This window comes from Peromyscus maniculatus, chromosome 10 (genome assembly GCF_049852395.1).
Source record: "Peromyscus maniculatus bairdii isolate BWxNUB_F1_BW_parent chromosome 10, HU_Pman_BW_mat_3.1, whole genome shotgun sequence".
NCBI classification, from domain to species: Eukaryota; Metazoa; Chordata; class Mammalia; order Rodentia; family Cricetidae; genus Peromyscus; species Peromyscus maniculatus.
Genome location: NC_134861.1, coordinates 54,836,249 through 54,856,299, shown reverse-complemented (window position 1 = coordinate 54,856,299; position 20,051 = coordinate 54,836,249). Strand labels below are relative to the sequence as shown.

The 20,051-nt window shown below is 38.8% G+C and overlaps 1 long non-coding RNA gene across 2 annotated transcripts; it reads right to left on the bottom strand.

Annotated features, from left to right (window-relative positions):
* Positions 1–362: 362 nt before the first annotated feature.
* LOC143267522 (uncharacterized) lies at positions 363–16,201 on the bottom strand. Of its 2 annotated transcripts, none has more exons than XR_013042658.1 (3): positions 16,080–16,201; positions 14,876–14,986; positions 363–836 (listed from the first exon to the last, which is right to left on the bottom strand). It is a non-coding gene; the product is annotated as an uncharacterized LOC143267522 (long non-coding RNA). The 2 variants fall into 2 exon arrangements; XR_013042659.1 differs by having other exon boundaries at positions 14,876–14,991; positions 16,080–16,195.
* Between the last annotated feature and the right edge of the window lie 3,850 nt (positions 16,202–20,051).

Genomic DNA, 20,051 nt, shown 5'->3' with positions numbered 1-20,051 from the left:
TTATATGAATATTTGATGACTTATTTAAAAGTGTTCTTTACCATTTCATGTGCCCACCCTCAAAATCCTTGCTTTTATCATAAAAATAAAACTCTAAGCCACTCAGTATAAGATTTTGTTGTCATTTTCAGCCATTTGTACTATTGCTTATTTTAGTATATGATAATCTCAGAAATATTCTTTATAAACTAATACCTGCAGATTGCCATTCATATAATCTGTATATATATATGATTTTTCTTGTGTATCACTTTTCAACACTTTTGATGGAAACGTGGCTTTTAATTAACAAAATTTAATTCCTCAAAAACTGAAATTCAAAATATATAGCCAACAGATGCATGTTTTAGAGACCTAAGGTATATGGCAGAAAATATTTATTGTATTTTGAAATTTAACATAAATATATCATGCAGAAACTTTAAATATATAAATATTCACGCACTGAAGATTATGAAAATATAGATCAGCAAAAATACCTCCCATGGTTTCCCATAAGACATAATGGTGGTGCTCACCACCCCTGTTTCATGCATCTGTATTAAAGAATATATTTGCCACATATTATCTTGTTCATTTCATAGGCAATAGTGCTTCAATTAAAAGTAGGTGGTATTTCTCATAAGTTTGTGTAGATCTAGAAAGCTAAATCAAGTCAGAAGCAAATTTTCATTTTATGTAAATATTAACAACATTCTTTTGGTTCTTGAGGCTAGAGTGGTATTTCCTGTGATGCTTAACTTGAGCTTCTATGATGAACCTAGTGAATATTCTACAAATATTTCTTCAAGCCTTACTTCTTTATGTTTTATTGGTGAAGCTTGGCAAGTGCTATGCTGAAAGGAAGAGAACAAAATGAACAATGAAAAATGTACACTCTAAAGCATTGATTCATGCATCATAATGCACACACTACATATTTTAAGGCCTATATAATTTTGAAACATTTATGAGCATAAAGGAATAAGCTGGGTAATGCGCTGTGATATAAAATTCTTGTTACACATTTATTATTTATTAATTTTGTCTGTCAATTGTAACTAACTTCCTTGTTGTCTTAGTTAGGGTTTCTATTGCTGTGAAGAGACACCATGACCATGGCAACTATAATAAAGGAAAATACTTAATTGGGTCTTGTTTACAGTTCCGAACCTTAGTCCATTATCATCATTATAGGAAGCACGGAAGCATGCAGGCAGACAGTGCTGCAGAGGTAGCTGAGTGGTATGCCGCTGGTTCATAGGGCAGCAAGAAGAGACTGTGAGTCATTAGGCCTGGTTTGAGGTTCTGAGACTGCAAAGCCTGCCCCCAGTAACACACTTCCTCCAACAAGGCCACATCTACTTGTAGCTGGAGAGTTTTCTCTCTGGGGCCTGCCAAGCCCCAGCAGTCTGACAGCCCACTTATACAATAAACACACAGAGGCTTATATTATTTAAACTGTTTGGCTATTATTTAAACTAATGGCTCAGGCTTCTTGTTAATTGTTCTTATTTCTTAAATTAATCCATTTCTATAAATCTATACCTTGCCACGTGGCTTGTGGCTTACCGGCATCTTCATATACTGCTTATCATGGTGGCAGCTGGCAATGTATTCCTCCACCTTCCTGTTCTCTCAATTCTCCTCTCTGTTAGTCCCACCTATACTTCATGCCTGGCCACTGGTCAATCAGTGTTTTATTTATTGACCAATCAGAGCAACACATTTGACATACAAACCATCACACAGCACCTACTCTAACAAGGCAGCACCTCCTAATAGTGCCATTCCCTGTGAGTCTATATGGGACACTTTCTTTCAAACTACCACACTTTCTTTAATCTTAAGTGCTTGCATGTAAATAAAGTTAGCTAAGAATAAAAAAAAAGAAGAGTTACACTTGACAAATTAAACAGATCTATTCAAATAGAAATTATTTATTTAAAATTCAATAGTATGGAATGTGGTTTCTTTGAAGTATGCTTTATTTGTGGGTGCATTTGGTCAGAAGTGTTTTCTTTCAAAATATATAAATTTGTGCCAAAATTAGGAGGTGTGTCTATAAGTATGCATCCTTAGAACTGCAAAAATAGCAGATATTTTCTATATCCAAACTTTTTGAGATGTCCATTTTAGCTGTTAGATGCTTCAGAAATATACTTTCAGTTACTGTTCTGGCCTTCCTTCTCCTCCCTAGTTCCTGTGTGAGGTGGAAAGTACACACATACTGGGTTGCTGTTTGTTTTGATAGCTGTATCACTGTTCATTTCTACTACAAAATTTATTTTAGCAATAACTACATATTCTAAGTGAGTTCATCATGTTTTGAGTTAATTAAATCTTACATAATTGGATACTTTTTTTCTCATTATCCTTTAAGATATCTACTAATATACAGTTAATATTCACATACTTCTGGTAAGATATAAAAATAATTTTTAACATGCTCACAAATTTTCCAGTTGGAGATGAAGAGATGTACAGGGATATGTCATCTCTCCATCACCAAGGTCAGATGGCAGAGAATGGAACATCTAACAACTGGCAATGGGTTGTTCAAAGACTGGAACTGGGTTTATTTAAACACAACTTTTCTCCCCTGTGAAGATAGATAATAGGGCAGGCAGATCCAAGACTGGGCTCCTCTGAGACCTTGAACCTGAGCCATTTGGGTAAGCATGTGTTGCTGATGCTACTACAGTACATTGTAAGCAATCAAGTGCTGGGTTGGGGGTGGTTAGCAACACACAGACATTGTATGGAGTACTCTGGCTTGTTTCTGTAGCAATATGTTGTCACTAAAAATGAATCATTGAAGCATAGTTTAGATTCAAGCAACTGACAAGGAAATCACACCTTTTAGGTTAAAAAATAAAAAAAAAATATATTAGGCCATTTTAAAACTCACCACAAACTATTGTCACATTCTAACAAATGAAATGATCCTTTTTGAGGACTTCTATATTTTTTTCCTAATTTATCAATATAGAATACAATATTTTGGGAATACAAGTATTTAATTTCTTCCAAAATTACTAGACTCTACAACTGTATGTAAAATAGTAAATTAATCTCATGAATTAAATTACATGAATATTTGACATTTATATATTTGTTTTTTGCATTTGAAAACAAAAAAGTTACATATTCTTACTTAGAAATGAGCATGAGTCCACACATACATACTTTTTTGTCAGTCCACTCATTTAATCAACAACCATTTTTTTTAGCATCAGTTGTGAGACAGACACAACTACTTGCACTGAATGGAGCATTGTGACTGAACCATTCATGGCTGACTCATTGATCTTATATCCTAATGATGGTGTCTTATATTGAGGTAAATCAGATATCCTTCTTGAGTAATAGAATTATTGAAGTATAGAGTTCCAGACCACAGGGAATAAATATAGGATCTGATAACAAGGTAGCTATAGCAAGGTCCTTTCATACTTAATTTGTTTTGAAAATTGAATATTGTATTTCACGATGACAATAATTAAGTGCTTATTGCACAGCATAGCTAAAGTATTGAAATGTCATGTATATTCATTACATTCATTACAAGAAAGAAATCCAAAAGTCCTCTGAAACTTTAAAATGTTTTTTAAACTATTGCAATAACTTGAATCTTAGAAATATATTTCTTTTTTATTTTATGTTCTTACATTTTTGTTTTCAATAAATCCCCACCACAGTTTCCCCTTTATTTTGGTTAGTGTTTTATTACTATGAGGAGACACCATGCCCAAAGTAACTCTTCTAAGAAAAGCATTTAATTGGGTGCCTTGCTTACTGTTTCAGAGGTTCAGTCTGTTATCATCATGGTGGGGAGCATGGCAGCATGCAGCTAGACGTGGTGCTGGAACTGAGAGTCCTCTATCTTGACTCAGAGGCAACAGGAAGTTTACTGACTGTCATTTTGAGAAAAATAGCTCAAAACCTACCCCCACAGTGACGTACTTCCTCTAATAAGGTCACACATCCTAATAGTGCCTCTCCCTTTGGGAGCCATTTTCTTTCAAACCCCCACACCTTCCCTCGACTATTCCCAGTCACCTTTTCCCCCTTTCCCTGAGGTCTACACCTTCCTATATTTCTATAAACTTCCTTTTACTTAAAAATGATGTTTAAAATCAGTTTTCGTTTGAATATTAGACTTTAAAACTGGAGATTGGAGAGATGTCTCATTCTTTAGTAACTCATCCAATTTTCGCAGAAGACCTGAACTAAGTTCCTTGCACCTACACTGGGTGGCACACAACTCCCTCTAACTTCAGCAATGGGAGACCCATTGCCCCACAGATACCAGCACATACATGACACACACGTGCACAAAGACTAACATATATACATAAGTATAAAATAAAAATAAATAAATTGAAACTTAATATGTGCCCTTAAATCATATGTAGCAAATTAAATCTTAAGATATCAAACTGGCACACCATTTCCACTGTTGTCAATTATATAATTGCCCTGATCAATGCAATACATGAATAATGACTAATTCTCCAAGAATTGTTTTCAGGGATACCATACCCTTTAATGTTTGTTAGGTATCTTGTTTTGAATTTCTGTTCCATCATTAAATCATCTCATATTCAGGGACACCAATGGGTAAAAGTTTCTGAATATTTTAATGAAGATGCAATATTTGATCGCATAAACTATGCCATGTTGATAGCATAGTAGGCTTTTGTACTATTATTTATCTAAACAATGTTTAAGATATTATTTTTGCTTTAGAATCTCATTTTATCCTCTAATTCTATTTCATTGTCTACAATAAATTACCATGGGTATCCCAAAGTGCATTTAACTCTCTCACAGTTCTGGAGAATGGGATGATGCAAAATGCCAAGGTGATGAAAAATTTGATGCTGTTGAGGGCTCATGACCTGGTTTGTACACAAATGCATTCTTTTTGTTTGTTTGTTTTAAGATGTTATATTTCTCCCTTTCTTTTCCTCCTTACAAACCCTACTATATATCCCTCCCCAATCTCCTTTAAATTCATTAATTGTTATTGCATTCATATATGTATGTGTGCAAAGACAAGATATATATGCTTAAATACAGCCTAATCAGTCCCTATCATGATACTTGTATGTATGTTTTCAGGACTGATCATTTGTTAAGAGAAGTCTACCCCCTCTTCTCCTCCCAACATCCCTCAATCTTCCACATAAACCAAACTTTTCTATTTCTTTTCTAAATTGCTGTAAACAAAGTCCATGTTTTTGAGATCCAGGAATTAGTGGCAAAAGTCATTTACGATTAAAAGCGTATCACAACTGAAATTCTAGGGAAAACAATTATTTAAATGTTTGGATTTGAATTTCACAGTAGTCAATGTGGCTCACTGAGAGTGATTTTTGATTTAAGGTTACATACCTCCAATAAAGTAATGATAAACAGAAATGTTCTAGAGGAAACACCAAATGTCTTCTGTTTGTTTATGGTTCTCTAATGAGATGCATTTACAAATGATCATAGATAGAGGGTTTGCAGTAATGCTAGGGGAATCCTGTCTGTGAACATGATAGAACTTTGTAATCATGAAGAAAAGACATTATGGTCAAGGAACATCTGCCAAATTGGATCAGGTGTAGTGATCCCTGGAAAAATTCTATTGTTCTTGAAGCTTAACTGAAATTTGACCTTATTTCATTAAAAAAAAAAAAGACCTTAGTTTGTTCTGTTTTCAAATAACATCTTTGTGCCTAGAGTATAAATTCATAGTGAGAAGAAAGTATAAAAATTTTATAAATTATGTACAAGACAAGTAAATGAATTAGTATTATTCTTTATGAAAGCATACAATGACATTTATACAAATGCAGTGTTTGTGTATCGAAAATTGCATGTTAATGATTATGGGGCGTTTACCCACCACCCCCACAGCTTCCTAGAGTTTTTTTGAGTACGAGCAGCAGGAAATATTAGATAGAAGGATTTATTGCAGAGAATATTGCGGAGATAAACAGATAGATAATAAAGGATAGCCTTGAGAGGGCCTGGAACCTATTCCAACGGGTCCCGACTGTCTCTGCCCCAGGGTTTTTATAGAGACGCCAAGGGGTGGAGCAAAAGACCTCCTCCCCCAGCACAGCCAAGTGCAAACCATCTCAGACACCTGCACTCAGGCCCGTGGACCTAATCATCCTCTATGTGGACCTGCTGGGTAAAGCTACGAGGAACCTGAGAACGGGCTCCCACAAATGATGTCCTTCAGAATATAAAATGAGAATTTACTTGTCATAATCACGGTACATCGTTGACAATTTAGAAGAAGACATAGTCTGTGGAGATGCTATTCCCATGGGTATGGTGGGCTCTAGCCCTGGCTTGGAGAAAGAACATGCCAAAATCCCAATGGTGACATAGGAAGGGCTTCTCATCCTGTCAAGGGTCAATCCAGACAATAGTGCCTTATGAGGAAGGCATAATTCAATCTTACATACATGGCACTGCAGTGCTTGACAGTGAATTGCTTGTGAGTTTCTCCAATGACAAGATGGGTATAAAGACTCCTTAGGGAAAAGCAAATAGACCCTGAGCAGAGTGTAAGCCAGTTATTTCAGAGGAGCATATCATACATGCTATGCTATAGCTGTGTGGTGTGTTTAGTGGGGTGGTGGTTACAAAAAGAAAATTTCCCATTATATTCTCCAGAATTGATATGAAATATTTCTAATACTGAAATGTATTCAGAACTTCAGATTTGAGAGTCAACATTAAACAGATGACCCCAAATATAGTATTATCTTTTTTAAAAAGATATTTTTATTTTTAATCTCTGTGTGTATTTACCTAGATGTGTGCCATGCATGTGTCTGGTGCCTAAGGAAACTAGAAGAGGGTTTCCCCTCCCTACAAATTGCAGTTAAAGATGGTTGTGAGCTGCCACATTGGTGCTAGAATTTAACTCAGGGTTTTGGAAAGACCAGAAGCATTCTTTAATATTGAGCCACTCCTCCAGCCCCTGAGAGTATATTGTTATCTTTAAAATAGATTGATTATAAAATTATAACACCTCAGAAACTAATAGATTAAAAACAGTGGTTATTAAACTATAAGCTTATATAAGAATCTCAAGTAGAATAATACATAGAAATATTTAATGTATTGTGTTATTCTAGTAATTAGAGAATTTGAGATGTAATATAAAATAACACATTTTATTGTGTGTTGTTCTATAAATAAGCAGCATGCCTAGTTTGATTGGTTGCATGCTGTTTCTGTTGAATATTTGGGGAAAATTTTTTATGATTTTTTCCTGATATAATTTTCAAAGTACAATTTGTGGGATTCAGACAGTGATGACTTCAAGTTAATACTACAAGCTGAACGAACAGTCATGGAAAACTAACAAGCATTGGGAAAAGACTCAAAAGGAATAACCATGGACATGCATTAAAACCAACAAATCCACAAGAGATGAAGAAATGGTATGCACGAATTTTGAGGACTTTTTTTTTTTTGTAAAGAAATTCAAACCTACTTGTTACCTTATGGTCTATGTTAATTTGGAATAAGTTGGTTACCCAAATGCTAGATAATGTACCAACATATATGAAAATTGTTAACTGTTTTTCTAGCAACATTAAGGCACTTGTTAAACTATTTAAAATAAATTATCTCCTTTAACACCACATGTAACTAAATGCCAACCATTCATATGTTGGAATCCTACTACACACATTTTCCTATAATCTTTAAAATAGTGTTTCAAAGTTGGTGGATTCCTTTGAATGTCAAACTCCCAGATAGCAATATTAGCTATTTCTTCAATTTCTTTAATGTTATATGCATAATTTTCATTCAATGTGTTCTCAAACTTTTATCTGCTATCAATTTTAATGATATATTCTTTGACTCTATTAATAGAAGTGAAATAAGTACAAATTAAGGGGATTATTTTCATAGTGAAAGTGCATATTTTCATAAAAGTAAAAGATTATTAAATTGACAATGAGGTTTAGAAGCTTCTCTAGAGTTGAGATTCAAATTATACAGATTCATGAAGATTTATTTCCTATAAATTCATTTAGTATGCTATTGGATTAACTGAAATATCCAGTGGCTTAAAAGCCCTTATGCAGAATAATCTGAATCAATTAGAGCAATGTTGAAACACATCAAGATTTGTGATATAGGTACCCTGTTTTCAAAATAGGAAGCTGAGATGAAATTGTGTCTCTTCATCTGCTTCTATCAGTCACTGGATGTAGGCTCTATGCATACAATTAGGGAGATACCAATCTGAGTGCAGGGGAAGGCTAGTTCAAGCATCCTCTCCACCATTGCTATGAGTCTTAGCTGGGGACAATCTTGTGAGTTTCTGGGGTTTTCTCTAGCTGCAGATTTTGCCCCATCCCCTTAATGGTACACTCTGTCACGATATCTCTTTCATTGCTCTCCCTCCTCTTCTCTCCTTCATGTTCCCACCTCCCAGGATTTATCCTAGGTACATGAACTGGCTTTTTAGAGCCCATTCCCTTTGGTACAATGTCTTACTTAGCCTTGATGCAGGGGGGAGGGGCTAGGTTCAGCTTGGTAAGCCAGCCTGTGTTGACTACCCAAGGGAGGCCTTACCAGCTATGAGGAGGGGATGGGGGTGGGATAGGGGGAGGCTGGGAGGGGCAAGAGAAGAGAAGGGAGTGGAAACAGGAGTTGGTATGCAAAAGGAAAGAAATTTTTTTAAATAAAAAAAAATTATGAAAAAAGATATGGGTTAATTTAACTTATAAGGGGTAGTTAGAAACAAGACTAAGCTAAGGCCAAGCTTTCATAACTAATAATAAGTCTCTGTGTCATGATTTTGGGGCTGGCGGTCTAAAAAACCCTGCCACATATATTCATGTCCTTTGATAAAACAAGGTTGGCTCCATTTACACATATTCTCCTCAATAAAGATATGAGCATACAAAAAGGAATTATGTAGGTAGACTAAGGATAACTGACATATATATGTATGTATATATACATATATATACATATACATACATATATATACATATATATACATATACATACATATATATATATATATACTTTAAACCGTAACATACATTTGAGATTATGAGTAACCTCAGAATTATAGACTGACACTTAACCATGGCAAGAGTTAGCTACAGATCCTCATGTAAGTGAAGGCAAGGCAACATGGGAATTTTTGTCATGACGCTTTGGTTTGTCCTGATTTAGACAGGGCAGTGGTTTCAGGAAACACATAAATTGATTTACCATTCTGTGTAAGGGGTTGAAGGCACTGCTCCGTGTTTGGTTACTTGCTGCTCTTCAAAGATCATGGTTTCTTGTCCAGGACCCACATGGCAGCTAACAGCCATCTATATGTAATACCAGTTCCAGGGATCTGACACCCTTTTCTGACCTCCCCTGGAATTATGTTCAAATAATGCACAATCATTTAAAATAAAAACCTTTAAAAATTCTTTGTAACATGGCCTCGTAGAAAAAAATTGAGTGAATATACCTAACCAACTACAGTCATATAATGAGGCAGAACTTAAAACATAAACTTGTTAGTAGTACTGCTATGAATTTAGACAGAAATTTTCCAGCATATAATATCTAAATGATTACCAGTAGTAAATATATATATATATATATATATATATATATATATATATACAATTTATTCAGATTAATGTTTTTACAAGAAAATGTTCTTCAAATCACACAAAAAGATGGGTTTATTCCTATAAGACTTCTCATCTCTTGTAGCTTTTTAATTATCTCTCAGATACAGTAGATAGTGAATTTCTTAACGTTTTGTTCTTTATTTCTTTAAAATTAAACATTACTTCTTTAGTATTCCCACAAAGTCAGGATCTTATTATTCTCCCAAGATTACTCAATGGCATTATCAAATATTATCCATGATTATTCAAATTTTAAGAAAAATTTGCATCTAAAATATTTTATCAATCATGACTATAGTATTGCGGCAATGTACATTTCATATTATTTATAACTGCTCAATCATTAGCTCGGGCTAACTACCGACTAACTCTTACACTTAAACTCATTTCTGTTAGTCTGTATGTCGCCACGTGGCTTTACTTTTGCTATTACATGCTGCTCCCTGGAAAGTCAGCTTGCATCTCCTGACTCAGCCTTCCTCTTCCCGGAATTCTCTTCCTCTGCTTATCCCACCTATACTTCCTCCCTGGATACTGGCCAATTAGCATTTTATTTACCAACCAATCAGAGCAACACATTCACAGCATGCAGAGCACCATCACCCATCTTTCCCCCTTTTCTTTCTATTTAAAAGGAAGGTTTTAACTTCAACATAGTAAAATTACATATAATAGAACTGTTATCTAGCAAGAATTACAGTTACAATATTTAATCTATTTGTATTTTGTAAAATTAAAGAAAGTATTCTATTTATCCTATATTTGTGAGTCTAAAGTTTCATATCTAATTTACCTGTTATCATAACCAAGGAAAATTGTAACTATCTAGTCTTCAGCTATATCAGAGACCTCAGAAGGATGTAGTGTTACCTAAGGTAACAGGAAGTGAAAATTATAAACAACTTTCAAAAACCTAGAATGACAGAGCCAAATGCTGGCACATGCTATCCGACTGGCTCCCGAAAGCCGCCGGGTCCCTGTTTTAAGGGTGGGACTAGTGTGTGGCCTACTGAACCATCAATTGAGCCTTGTTCAAAGTGCCACCTAGAGAGACAACTGGTCAGCTGACTGCACCCAGGCCCTGAGTGACATGGGGACAAACAAAGACCTCCAGCAGACTTCCTAGGCTTGGCCACAGGCTCGATCACAGGGAACCCAGAATGGAACATGGAGGTGATCTGTTTCCTTCCTTCTAGACACTGGGGCACTTGCTCAGTCCTAGGGGAGTTTGGGGGTCCCACCTCTCCTTGTTTCACTATTGTTGGGGTAGCAGAGGACAACCTTACCTACTTCACTAGACTTAATTGTCCTTTCAGGGTTACTTAATGGGTAAAGATTTTCTGGCTAAGGTAGGAGCTCTCATTTCATTTGCTCCTTCCATGTGCCTCATTCCAGACCTGTCAGCAGTGCTTCTACTCCTCATGCACAGTGACACAGACAGGGCCCTACTCTCTACCTTGTCCCCAATTCCAGAGGAATGAGGTCTCACCCTACAAGCTTTTCTCTTCACAGTTCCCTCTTCTAATTAACTACTCAGCTAATTGTTACAGGATCACCATAGATTCGGAATCCAAGGACCACCAGATATATCCAAGAGGTAAGAAAAAGGAACAGTAACAGTTAAAAGGTATTTACATCCCCAGACCAAAAAGGGTCTAGGCTTTGCAAAAACAGACTTTAATATAACCAACTATTACCGTTAAATGCTCTCAACAATTGATCATCTGTGTCTCCTTGAGGCTAAACTAGTAAAGGAAACAGGTACCTTAAAATAATCTGTCTCTGACAAAGCTTATCTCAGGTTAAAAAATTAAAAACACATTGCAATCTCTCTCTCTCTCTCTCTCTCTCTCTCTCTCTCTCTCTCTCTCTCTCTCTCTCTCTCACACACACACACACACACACACACACACACACACACACACACACAAACCAATACAAGCAGAGTACCAAACACTAAAATAGACACCAGCTCAAGACTTTAATTTTCTCATGGCTGCTTCTTAATATGTTTAAAATTTTTTCCCAAGCTCCAGAAACCAGCTTAAATCCATCTGGCCAGGTCAGATCTACTTCAAGTAAAGTGCCAAGCCCAAACCTTCCTGGTATTGGGACCCCTTCTATTACCCTGGGAACACTCCAAAGAAAATAATAATAATAATAATAATAATAATAATAATAATAATAATAAATTCTATTTCCTAAGCTTTTCTCTGTTTCACCAGAATCCTGTCAGACACAAAAGCAGCCAGAGTGCCAAGCCAAGAAAGATGAACAGCTCCAAGGCAGCAGACAATAGTCTACCATCCCAGGACAGCCCACCATCCCAGGACAGCTGTCTACCTTGGAAGCCTCCTACCTACCCCAGCAGTCAACCAATACCTACCAAGTCAGCTGGAAGCAGTTTTTCATGAGAACAACACCCCTATTTCTGTTAACTCACCTTTTTATAATAAGCAAAAAGCCTGGAATGTTAAGATTCTGCCACAGTCCAGCTGCATGATCGCACATGCTCAGTTCAGGAGCTTGACAAGCTTAACTGATACGTCTTATGTCATCAGTGTGCACTGCTGATTACATATGCAGGGCGAGGTCATGCAATATATGATTGAGTGGTGTAGCTCTGTAAACCCACCATCGCCTTAAAGAGCCATGACTCAGACCCGACCCCCTCTCTCTGTTTTGTCCTCTCTTCCCCCACCATCACTCTCTCTCTGCAAGTTCTCCTGCCCCAGGACTGGCTTCTTCCTCTTAATAAAGCTCTGATACTGATACTGGGTTCTGTCATGACTGTGACCTTTCCGTGTGGTAGCCACCAGCACTGCTGCCTACAATTCTAACAGGCATAGTCATGCTTCTTGTTGGTAGAATGTGGATTTTGGATTAGGAAAGATTTTGAATCTTTTCAGTAGAGCTGAATAGGCCATACCAGTAGGACCATGGAAAACAGTGCTGAGAGCAGTTTAGATTAAGAAAGTCCAGACAAAGAGGTTTCAAAGAAGAATACTAGCTAGTGGCCTAGAGATAAATGCTTTCAATGTTTTAGTGAAGAATGTGGCAGCTTTCTGCCCATGTCCCAAAGATCTATCTGCCTGGGGATAAATTAAGGAGTTTGGGATTAATAGAGTTGTCAGGAGAAATTAAAGACAGCCTAGTGTTACTATGCCACAAGGTTATTAGTGGCCACTGTTATGTACATATATAATGAAAAGGAGGAAGGTGAGCAAGGAAAGTACAAACTGTAGAATTTGAGGGGGGAAAAAAGCAGCACCAGGAAGTGTAATGAAGCTAAATCCAGTGCTCAGGGAGATAAAAACTTGAAAGAAAAGCCTGATGCTAAGTGGAATAAAGGGAGTGGTGCCCTCAGGGCAAGACCCAACAGGCTAAGCTTCCAATTTATAAAAATGAATTAAAGAAAAGCTTAAGCAGTGAAAGAAACCATCAGAAACGGAAGGCTGATGAAAATGTATTTAAACAGGGGATCTAGTGCCAGCTTCAGCAAGCAGAAAAACTGGGCAACTTCGGCCATACGGTTCTGGCTTTAGAGTCAAGTATACAAGGAAGAAGTTGTTGAATCTCCCCTCCGTGGCTAAGGAAAAATGCTGAAGCAAGACATGCAGGGCGTTCCTGCATGCGGGCCCAGAAAGGCCATTGAGTAAAGCTGTGAAGGTACAGACTGAATTTCACTAGAGCCCCCAAGATGTTGGATATTCCAGAATAGTGGGATACCTGCCAATGGGAGCTACTAACGGGGTGTGGAAATAGCCCAAGAGAAAAAAGTAGGTTGTAGTTAGTAAAGCTGCAAGAAGTTGGAGATCTGAACGTTAGACATGGAGATGCAGAGTTTGGAGTTTGCCCAGCTGGTTTTTGCTTTGGTCCAGTATTTCCTCACTATGCTCCCTTCCTTATATTTTGGAATGGTGCCATTGCATGTTGGAAATATGTGATCTGCTTTTTGACTTTGATTTACAGGGCCCTACTATTACGAGATTATCTTGAGTCTGAGAAGAGAAACTGAACTTTGGACTTTTGAACAGTATTGAGACTGAGATAGACTATGGGGACTTTTGGAGCTGGACTAAGTGCATTTTGTATTATGATATGGCTACAAGCCTATGGAGGCCAGGGAATAGAATGTGATATGCCTGAATGTGGTGAACACTGACTAAGACAGTCATGTGATCAAGACATGCATATTAACATGAGTTGGCATTCCATTGTTGATATCACAAATCTATAAAGGACCACTGTGGATGCCCACAGAGGTTTCCTAGTGAGATATGAGTTTGCTTTACACAGCAGGGCTGCATTAGGGGATGGCTTAACCATCTACATGGTTACTAGGTGTTTGAAAGGGTCTGTACTTGGCTGTGCTGGGGAGAGGTCTTTTGCCCCACCCCTTGGCATTCCTTTAAAAAGCCCCTTGGAAGGTGGTAGATATTGATCCAGGTCCTCCCTGAGGTATCCTGTGTTTCTGTCTGTCTTTCCCACATTATCTTCTACCTAAATATTTCTTATCCCTCTCTCCTCAAGAGTACCCTGGGAAAAAGTGGGAACCAGTCTCCCACAGACCACCCTCAGATGAAGAGCTATAACCAATTCATGGCTGCTAAGAGGGGGAAATAAATCTTCTTCAGGGATAAGTCTCCTGTTAGGATACCTGTGTGACAACCTCTAGCATATGCACGCGTGCGCGCGCATACACACACACACATACACACACACACACAAATATGTATACACCCATTTATACAATAATAATTAAAAAAGAAGAGGTCATGAATTTGAGAGGGAGTAGATGGAGGAGGAGGGGAAGACCTGGAGAGGGAGATGGAAGGTTGACTATTATGTAAAAACAGTACACCCAAATGATATTATCAAAAGTAAATTTTAAAAGTTAAATTAAATAAAGGACTTTCAAGGAATTAAGTACTTCAACTAAATTGCATACATTCTTAAGTAGAGGCAAAGAATGCCTTTGTGAAGTATGATGTAGGTTATAACTGTGATATAAATCTCAGGTAGACTGGTTCAAAAATTACACTTTCATAAAGACCTTGCCCAGCATATCAACTATTCTTCACAGAAAATAAATGCAAGAAGACATGTTAGCAGCAGGTGAGAAGAGATTTTATAGTTTACTTTTCCTTCCATTGGTAGGCTTGAAATCCTTTTAAATTACTTAGAAAATGAACAGAGAAGTCATTGGAGTCTGATCTTACCCCAAGCCTTGTTCCTCTGTTAGCTCCATAAAGGAAGGCTCTCTGTATTTTTGTATTGATTAGCCACCTCTGAGAAATTGAATTCTGCACAGAAAGCATGCACTTTGGATCCTGTTCTTTAAAGGAAAAGAGAAGAAACCTATTAAGAAAGAAATTTTGGAAGTATTTTTCTTAGTTTTGATCAGTACAAAACCCTTGACATTTGCTGTTCCTAAATTGTTTTCTTTCTCTTCTGAATGATTAAGCTAAGGAAGATGTAGTCTGTCTCATGGGTTTCCTTAATTTTACATCCTTTGCTGCCTTTAGAAGTGAGTAGAGAAAGCATGTGGATTTTTATTTCATTTTTCTCTTTGTAAAATAGTTGCTGATTATTCTGAAGAATTCCATACATTTGTCTTTTGAAATAAGATCATATCTATCCTCTCATTCTCCGACCTCAATAATGCCTATATTCCTCCCAAATTCCTGTGTTCTTATTTTATTGTTAATCTTGATAGCTACTAAGTTCAATGAGTGATGATACGGACATGCACTCTAGCAAAGCATGGAAAACCCATCAGTGGCAGGTATATCAGGTGTATACTGCCATGCTTAGCTCTGATTTTCGTTATTATACATTATTATTATTATTATACAATAATAACCTTACATTAATAAAGCTATGTGCCTTAAAGATTATAAAAGCCCAGAATTCACTTTAAAGTTTTAGTTGGCAAGGACAATAATTATCATTAGAAATCCAGAAAGAGTGAACTAGAAGAGACTTGTGTGATGGCTAAGAAAATAAAGAATAAAGTTACTTGCCACCAAGCCTGGTATTGCACACCCCCCCACACACACACACACATCTGAATTAATGAATGAAGACAATTTTAAAAACTAGGGGTCTGTAGTGGTGGTCAATAGTTAAAATCATTTGTTGCATTTGCAGAGAATGCATGTGAGTCTGGTTTCAGAATTTCACTCAATATTTTAGTCTCTGAGTGTACCACATAAACATGGCACACCGACATGCATATACCCAAAACAACCATACACATTAAATAAAAATAAATATTTTTATAATTATATTTTATTTAAAAAGAAATAAGTGAACAATAGCAAAAGAGATTATCCTAGAAACTTTGATTGAAATAGTGTAATCAGCAGTGAATAAAACCACCCTCACTCCTTTATAGATTCCTATTTGTAAGCATATCATTACCCTATACACACTCATTTCCTTGATTAGTGCTTTAGAAATGGAATTCTCACAGTTCAAAGCAAAGGGTTTCTGTCTAAGGCACAGGGCAAAATCACACATTTTCTTGAGCACTGGGTCATCTAGAACAAAGAACAGATTATAGAAACAGTCTTAAACATTAAAGAACTGGTTAGGGCATTTCTCAATTTTGACTGTCACATTAGATTTCCACAGAATGTTTCCCTCTTTTAAAGTATAATGTGAGGTCAAGTTTTACTACTATATTTTAAAAATACTTGGAAGAACATTTTAACTCCTTTGCTGTAAGGACCCACATGTAAAATGACTAGTTGATAAAGATATATAGGATATAGATGTAATAGGATAAAAGGGTAGATTAAATTAGTGAAAATTTTAAGTAGTTTCCAATGAAAATAATATTGTCAAGATTAGATTTTAATAACCAAAAGCTTGTGGTCAACTGCTCTTATAAAAGAGATCTTGAGATTAAATAAGGAAGAAATATTTGTCAAAATATTTTTAGTTACACAGATGAATGTGATGCTGAAATTATAAACTAAATATGATAATATGAATGTTGTTCTAAAATTCATTCACCAAGATCAAAATATCCTGTCCATGAATTATAAAACAGCATTGGTAGTAATATTAGCTAATCTGTAGAAATGAATATCATAAGAATTTTAAGTAGTAGAAATTTGAATATAATTACTATCATTCAAAATGTTAGCCTGTAAGTATATAAATAAATTAAACTGTTTTTCCATTTAAAGCTGAAGTGTGGCTATTACTGTTAATTGTGTTTATTTAGACCCAGGCTCCTTGACAATTCCTTAAAAAAGTTATTCACATTTTTGTTTTCATTTTCTAGACAGAAAATAATAGGCTCTACCACAAAAAACAATGGGTTCATGGACTTAGGATGTATTGTTTGCTATCAGTTTGAAAGACCCCCGAAGGCAGTCTTCCCTCTGGAGAGACCCTCGCCCAGAGATCACACGAGACCACAAGTCAGATGCAAACAGCAAGAGGCTTTATTCAGGAACACGGGTACCCGGGGCAACACAGTCCCTCAAGAAGCTCAAGAGACTGGCGCCCCCCCGGGCTGGAGCGGAGGGTTTTTATAGGGTCGGGCAGCAGGAGCACGAGGAGGGCGGGTTCAAACTCAGGGCAACTCATGGTTTACAGGGCTCTGATTGGACGATTCAAATGAGGCCGGGTTCAAACTCAGGGCAGCTCGTGGTTTTTCCCCGAGCTTGACACGCCTGCTGCCTGGCTCCAAGTTGTTTTTCTGACCTTTAGTACCCTTTTCTGGGGCCAGGAGGCCGGCTGTAGACACCCTGCGCTTTTTAGACCTTACTTGAAATGGCGTTAGGCTAAGCTAGTATGCTGGGGTCTTTCATTCCCCCATTTTCTTATCTCAGGGAATGGAATCCTCCATTCATGGGGAAGAATAAGGATGTGGCTCCATTTCCACCTGGTTGAGTCGTTGGTATTGTTGGGTCAATACCAAGGTCTGAACAATAGAAACACGTTCCCTGATAAATTGGACAAGTCTGTTTAGGATGCAGGGCCCGAGAGTCAGAAGGAGGAATAAAATCAGAAGGGGCCCTATAAGGGTGGAGATGAGGGTGGTGAGCCAGGGGGACCTTCCGAACCATCCTTTAAACCACCCCTGCTGTTCTTTAAAGAGTTTTTGTCTCTGTTCTAGTCTCTTTCTTAACTTAGCCATGTTATCTCTCACCACCCCAGTATGATCCGCATAGAAGCAACATTCTTCTCTAAGGGCAGCACATAACCCCCCTTCCTGCAGGAAGAGGAGGTCTAATCCCCTCCGGTTCTGCAGAACTACCTCCGACAGGGAGGTGAGTGACTTTTCCAAGGCACTCACGGATTCCTCCAGTGCCTGGATATCGGTATGCATGGCAACCTGGAGTTGTCGGAACTGGTTGGTTTCCATGAGGGCAGTGGTACCTGTGCCTATTCCGGTGGCGATCCCTCCCATTGTTAATCCACCTAGTATCAGGGCCAGGGTTAGTGAGACTGGCTCTCTTTTTATACGGGGGACCCCTGTTTCATATCGGGCATAGATATCTTCAGGTGTATGGTAGACTATCCTGGGGTACAGTTCTATGAGCACACAATAATCGGCCGTGTTAGCTAGTATTGAGGGGGAGAGGCATGGTGTAAGTCCAGTGCTACAGGCCCAGTAAGTTCCGTTGGGGGCCACGAGATAATGGGGTCCTGGAACAAGTACCTGGGTGCGATTATACAGGTGTTGATGGGTGTAGGGTACTGTCCCCAGACATAGTCCTTGTCCTGACACCTCGGAGATTGTGAGCTTATGCTGAGGTGTCGAGGCACATCCTGATGGGGGTGAAGAAGAATTGGTAAAGCTTCCGACTACGGCCACCCCCTCATAATAGGGAGGTGCGGGAACTAGGCATAACCAGCACTCCTGAGTCCGATTTGGGCTAGTAACATTGAGGGCTGAGTAAGCGCCCTCTATAAGATTCAATAACCGGTCTCCCGTACCGGGTCTGGGTGGTTGGAGGGTGACTGGGGTTACAGCGGCATTCGGAGCCGTGCTTGGGCGAATGGCCGAATTGGGTCGGGTGGTAGCCCTCGGGGGTGCTGGAGCAGGTAAAGAGGGGCGCCTTTGGTCAGAGAGAACCTGGTTGGGGCCTATAGAGGCGGAGGGCTCCTCAATTTTAAGTTTAATCATAAAGGTGAATCCCTGGTCCTGTCCTGTCATGAAAAATCTAAGTCCCCATGTTTTTCCTTTAATCCAATCTTGTGCCATCCCCCTTCCTTTCTGAGTAAAGGATATGTTTAGGGGGTTGCAGGTGAAGTTTATACAGGGGCCCTCCCCCTCCCAGTATGTACTAAGCTCGCCTGGGAAACCCCAACAATGTGCTCGGGTGAGTGGGCGCCATGTGCGGCTTTCCCCTTGGGTAGTCCTTTTTACCCTAATGAGGTCCCAAGTGGACGAAGGCTTCCAATAGGTATTGCCAGTTGTTTCACATCCCCATGTTTTACAGAAGTAACTTTCATAACCCCCACATTGGCTAATCAGCTTTCTGTCCCTACCATCCCGGGGGCAGACGTAGAAGGATAGTTGTGACAGGGCTGCCCTGGCTTCAGGGTGGCCACATCCGTATCTCCCATCATTACATTTGCAAGTTCCCTTACCATCCTGACAGACGTCTAGTGCTCTGGGGTTCATGGGGTCAGTGGTAGGGATGTCCCAGTCCTCTGACCCTGCTGCTAGTTGACAGAGATCTGGATGTAAGTTAGGCCACCATGTAAAGGGGGTGTGAAAGGCGGTCGTTTGCCAGACCATCTCCCCAGTTTGTGAGATGACCTGCCAAGTGAGCCTCTTAGCTAGGTGCGGGCTCTCTGCCACCCTAGTCCCCTGGGGGTAGGTAGAGATTAAGAGGAGGGGGAGGAAGAGGAGCCACGGGTCAACCTTTTTTTAAGGGGTTTCGTGTATGGCGCATTGTCCATGTTGACTTTCTGGATCCTGCTGGGTCGGGTTCCCTGGCAGCCTTCACATGAGAGGCGTGGATCCATGCAGCAATCCCGTCGACCTTGAGTGCAGTGGGGGTGGTCAGCAAGACAGTATAGGGCCCCTTCCACCGTGCTTCCAGGCTCTTGGTCTGGTGTCGTCGGACCCAAACGGAGTCCCCGATCTGGAAGGGGTGGGGCACCACCGGCTTGTCTAGCTGCTCCTGATAAGCCTTGGCCAGGGGCTTCCAGACCTCCCTCTGCACCAACTGGAGGGCTTAAAGATGTGCTTCTAAAGTAGGGGTGGTGGCAAGAGAGGAAATATCAGGATGGAGAAAGTTTACAACAGGAGGTGGGGCCCCATATATGATCTCAAAAGGGGTTAGGCCATGTGGGCCGGGGGTATTTCGGGCTTGATAGAGAGCCAAGGGAAGTAGGAGCACCCAATCTCTAGTGCCAGTTGCA